Source organism: Nothoprocta perdicaria, unplaced genomic scaffold, assembly GCF_003342845.1.
Source record: "Nothoprocta perdicaria isolate Ctin4 unplaced genomic scaffold, notPer1 scaffold_228, whole genome shotgun sequence".
NCBI classification, from domain to species: Eukaryota; Metazoa; Chordata; class Aves; order Tinamiformes; family Tinamidae; genus Nothoprocta; species Nothoprocta perdicaria.
This window is the reverse complement of record NW_020455450.1, coordinates 272735-278734: the sequence shown is the minus strand read 5'-3', so window position 1 is coordinate 278734 and position 6000 is coordinate 272735.

Sequence of the window (6000 nt, the reverse complement as noted above, 5' to 3'; positions counted from 1 at the left end):
CAACAAATCTGCACGTCTAGAAACACTAAATCACAGAGGCGCCCGAGTAAGGAACATCCCAAACCCAGTTAAGTCATAACCTGGGTGCTCTACAGCGAGACGATACTTTATAATCCTTAATAAACTCCCAAAACCTGCTCTGCTGAATTCCCCACTAAATTAACCGGCCTCATCGCCTCGCTATCAGAGCAGATAGCCGGGATTGCTGCAAAATTACCCTGCTGTTCTGCCCCAGATAAGCTCATCACCAGCGAATCCTTCCACCCTTGCTCATATTAACACTCTCCATCATCGTAAGGATTCTTCCCCGCTGCCCAAACTCAATTTTCACTATTTACTTTAATGACTTCATTTGTCATCTTCGCATGCGGAGCCACCTCTGGGACTGCGGCCCGTCAGTCTGCCAGAAGGCCTCATTTACAGTTTGCTCTTTCATTATTATTTTTAAAGATTAAATTGCTTCCCTTTCAAGGCAAACAGGCTGGAAGGCTCCCACAGCCCGGAGCTTATCAAGAAACACTCATACATTTGATCAATATGTTTTAGCCTTACATACATCTCTGCCCCCGCCACGCCACCATCCATCTATTTCCATCACCTTTCACTTCGTTATTCCTTTTAATCTCCGGAAAAAAAAGATGCTAGTCGTGACATTTAAATATTGCCTCAACATTTCAAGTTGTGGGAGGAATTTTTAAATTTGTAATTTCTTAATTTTTGAGGGGAAGAAGAGCGTGGAAATTTCCCTCCCCATTGCCTTGAGCTTCGTTTGCCTGTTCCAAGCCACATTTTTGACTTCACAGCTTGACTCTTCCTCAGAGGTGAATCCCTTCCTATTAGATTATATTTCTCTCTTACGGTGTGTCTCAAATTCTGGCATGCTCGGGAAAATCCAGTGTTAATTAAGGCATTTAAATAGGTTAGGGAAGAACATAATACTTCATGTTTCATTATCCTACACATTAGATGCAAGCAGCAGTACCCAAGAGCTGAACACAGAGGAAGGCTCCAAAATGTAGAGCCAGCATCAAACCCCAAAGCACAATCTGCCATTGGAAACGAGCAGAGACTCACAGCAAACCATTCCTGAGCTCATTGCCAAATCTTTAAAAGAAAATTATTATAAACCATATTTTTGCCTTGCTTGTTAGTAACCGCTCCATCCATTTGCCTCCTGCTTCGGCCTCCAACACCCAGCTGGGATGAGTCCAGTTTAAAACACTCCTTAAAGCCTCCTCTGGCTGACAGTGACCTCTCTTTTCACCCAAAAAAAGCAAAATGTGAACTCCCACAGCACAAATTCCTTAATATCAAAGTTCTTTCAAAGCTACTGAGCAGCCATCCCACTTTTTGCAGCCCACACAACTCCCAAACCCGTCTTCTTTCTTGCTTTCCTCGCGCTGCGAGCGTTTGTCTCAAGTAAATCCCAGCAAACATTACAGCAACATCTTTTATGTGTCCCCATTAGGGATTCCCAGTAAACTGGTGCTTCTTCAGAAGCTCTTTCGCTGAACAAATTGCTCCGAAACTAACAGTATTTTTATATAAAGATACATCCATGCTTGAGACTCCCTCTAAAAGCTTTTAAGCGGAGTTGAAGACAAAAAACCACCATCTTCTCCACATATATTTGAGGTCTAAGGAAAAACAGTTGACACCATCAGAGCAGCAGGAACACGTAGAAGATTTGCTAGGACGGTCCAAGATCGCTCCCTAACCGGGTGTCATCAGAACCACTGGGAACACCAGCAGGTATTGCCAGAGATGCAGCTATTTTGGAGGCCGTGCATGACTTTTACCCCAATTTCTTTGCCCCCAATTTCTCCCCCATTTTCTTTTGCACCTTTTTTTGCTATGTCTGGGAAGGACAAGGGGTTTTTTAGCCAAAAAAAGCCCTTTGCAAAAGCCCTTTTCCAAAGGGCACCAGCCTCTCCTGCTCACCAGGTTCTTACACCTCTTCTAACCGTATAGGAGAATATTTGTAGTCGCAGCAGGTAAACGAGCTGTGGACAGGGAACACAACTAATTTAATAGCATGAATTATTTACAGATACATTCAGAAAAGCCATCTTGCTACACAGCAGGCCCAGCAGCGGGGATTATTAATTTATAACCCAACTGCAGCTACATTAAACACAACGAGGCTTCCACAAAGCCCTAGCCATGGAGGCGTGTGGGAAAACAGAGCCCAGCTCATCCAGGGAGTGGTGGAGAAAGACTGGGAATGTCTGAGGTTCGGGGAGGAATTGGGGAATGTCATGGGGGGAGCAAGGCAAGGATAAGGAAATAGGGCAAAGCAGAGCTAGCACGGAGCCAACAGAAGTGGCATCAGCAACAAGGAAGTCACCAACACAGGGAATCCGGGCAGGAGGGGCAAAGGAAAACAGAGTCAGATCTTACCTCCTTTCTCATCCATGGCTCTTGCTCTTTTTCCTTGAAGAAGCAGGACGGAAGGGCACCAAAAACCCCAAGCTGAGCAGCAGGGAAGCCGAGGAGCACATCCCATGCCCATGGCCAAAGCTGCTTCCTTCTCAACTCAACTCTCAGCAGCATAGACCAAAAAACATCCTCAGGTCCCCTTTGCTCTTGACCTTGCCATCCTTCCCATCACAGAAAGTGGACAACAACCCACACCTCCTGCTCCTTCATTAGCGATCAGGAGCATTAAGAGGTTCCTCCTGGGGGCCTGGGAGGAGTAACGTGGTTCTCCTGCCAACCCAACCAGTGCCTCACTTACCCCTGAGTGCCCTGCGGAGTTGAGGTCCTCCCAAATAATTCACCAGGAGTTTGGATTAATCAGGAGAACAGCAATCAAGTTCCTAGCACTTCAGGAACAGCAGCACAAATAAATTTTCCCTGTTCTTCTCCCCAGTGCCTGCACTTGCAATGGGAAAGTTTCCTGGCGATGCTTTTCAGTTAGCAGCGGTGCCACTGAAGTACCAACGTGTTGTGGTACACCAGGGACTCGCTCATTTTTCTCTTCTCCTCTGAAATCCCTCTTGTAAAAATTTATGCACTTAGAGCTGACGCCTTGTTAGGAAGAAAAGCAAGGAAAAAAACCCTTTTTTTTTGGCAAATAGGCTGTATTTTGGATTTACAGCCGCGCTTTCAACACTGAGCCCTGGTCAAAAGGGAGCTGGGGGTTTCTGCCTTATTCAGCAAAGAATGCCGACCTGTGATCCTGCCTACTGTGATTCCTGCCCTTTTGCCAAAGAGGGAATTAGTGTATCAAATTAGGGAATTAATGCATCCAATCTTGACTGTTCTCACGGCGGCCGTGCAGAAAGAAGCCTGGAAAAATCTGTATTTAGCTGCTTCTGTCAAGCTCAAGCCAATACAATCGTGACAGGGAGTGAGGGTGGACAAGCACATTGCAGAGTCCTTGTGTGTGTCCAAGCAGATCCGGACGTGTTTGTCTCTGGAACAGCGGGAAACCCACGGGAACCCATGCCCTTCACAGCGAGTATTAATGGGGGCCACGCGGAGCATCTGTCCGACTCCTCGTGGACATTGCTCCAGGCAGCTGGTGATGGAGGTAATTAAAGCTGGTCCCCAAATACATAAATCAAAGACAGAAAGACCTTGAAAGGAGGAGCAAAAAAAGAGGAAAAAAAGGTCAGAGAACCCAGAGAGGTTTTTCCAGACAGAGCAGTGTTTCAGCACCATGCCCAGACCGTGCAAGCTACCTGGCCATCCAAGAGGGAAGGGAGGCATTAAATCCCCGGGTGTTTTGGGACTCTGGGAGCTTTGCTGTTGAAGCACAGCCCTTCCTTCCCACGTGGCATTCCAGGAAAAAAGAAAGCAGACGACGATGGTTCCCCAAGGAAAAGCTGCTGAGACGGGAGGACGTGACAGGCTGTGAGGAAACGTCTAGGGAGATGTTTCCTTGCAGCCCAGCTGCACAAGGGAAAACATTTAATCCCACCAGTTGTACAAGTGGATCCACCGCTGCTGGGTGGATGGTGGCTCACACTGATGAACTGCGTCAACGGGTGATGTCCAAGAAGAAGGGACGCTCTTGTATCCTTGGGAATTTCAGATTAATTGTAGGTGGCTCCATGTCCAAGAGGTGCTGGAATTAATCATGTCTTATAAGACGAGGCATCGTGCTTTATTTTTCCCTCCCCAAGACCTTTTCTCCTGCTCTCTCCCAGTGCAGAGCTGAGGAGCTTTATTCTGTTAACTATTTCCTACTCCAGTTTCCATGGAAAATGGGAAGTCACGTGCAGCATCGCCCGTGAGATCATAGAAATGCCTCTAGTCTTAACGATCCTACTGGCCCTTAACAAATGTGGCCAGAAAAACAACAACACAAAAAGGAGCAAGATGCAAAATAGGGATTTCAAGCCCATCTGTTCAAGTTCATCCTGAGCAGAAAAGTGACATATAATGTCTGCCAAAAGCAACAGATTTTAGAAAATACTGGTGGAAAAGATGGTAGACATTTTAAAAATAATAAAAGGCTGAAAAAGATTGCAGGTGTTGATGGAGGTCCATACTGAGGTATATTTTAACAAAGAAGGGCAAAACCGCACATTTTTAACATTCTCTGTTACTGGAATACTTTGGGGAAGTTTAATATAGTGTAATTTAAAGCTTTTGATCCTGTTTTTCCCTAGTGCCAGCCCTGGAAAGGCAGGGTCCTCTATTTACAGCTGCAGGAATCATTTCTTCCTCTCCCAAAGATCTTGCCTTTTGGGTGCTGAAAATAATGGATTCTCTTTGAAGGCTGTAGCGTTTCTGTGCACTTTTCTACTAAAAACACTGCCCGAATTTCAAAGGTTTGGGTCAGGATCTCAGCGGTGACACTAGTACCTGGCCTTTCTAAAGCCTAGCTTTTCCCTGGAGGCACCTGCAGATTCTCCTATAACATACGAACATCAGAAAGACACTTGATGGCCTCTGAACTCCTAGAAATATAAACATAAATATTATCTGCAGACTGCTATGCAATTCCTTTCTTTGCAGGCAGCTAGTCGGGGTTTCATTATTCGGTTTTAGGCTAAAATCAGCTCTCTTTTTGGTAGTCCCACCCAACATTTACCCTATGTCCTATAAAGCCAGAGGGTTTAACGAGAACAAAAGCAGCGAAGACGCCAAGGTTCGAGCAGCTGCAGGTTAGACGAGGCCGTTTTAAAAATAAAAGCTGTTTTTCTGTGCGCCAGGCAGCGTGGGGCTTGGCTGGGGACGCGTTCCGGGGAGTCTATCCGGAATCAAAGCAGAATCCTTAATGAAACAGAAATACGGCGGCTCTAAATTTAGCTGCGCTACGAACGCTTTTAAATTTTAAGTGCATCCATAGCCATGGGGTGTCTGGAGGGTCCCGCGCTCCCAGCGGGCCCAAGCTGGTGGCCAAAACGCTGCTGATTTTGCATGGCCCGAGGCCTGATGCTCCTCTCGTGGTCTGGGTGCCCGCTCAGCAGCGCTCGCCCACGTGGCGAGCTCTGTTTTTATCACTTGTCATTTCCTTTTGCTCTTCCTTGGCAGGAAAGGAGGAAGGTTGGAGCTCGCCCGGTGGTTGCCTGGATGAGACAGCAAAACACGGAGCAGGCCAAGGAGTGTAGATCCAAAGGAGCTGTTCATCTTCTCCCTGTCAGGTCTGGTAGTCTGATACTCCTTGTTTGCCTTGCAAGACAGGCTTCCTGATTGCCCTGCAGCTACCTTTACATTGCACGTGCCATATATCACACCTAATAACAACAAGGCAGCAAGCACGACTTGCCTTGCCGTATATCACACCTAATAATAATGCAGCCTTGCCTGCAAAGCCTCTTCGTGCGTGTAACACGCCGATCTCCATGGGATGTGAACGGCTGAGGAGCGGGGATTGAAGGCACCCTTGCAATCTGTAGTGTGACGGATACACACGAGTGTTGCTCCTATCAGAATCAGGCAGCTATTTGCCATTTATTCCACATAAGGCCCAATTTCTAAGGGTTTCACCCCAGAAAAATGCTCCCCCACAACAAGCCCACCGAATCCAAGGGGGAAGAGACTGTT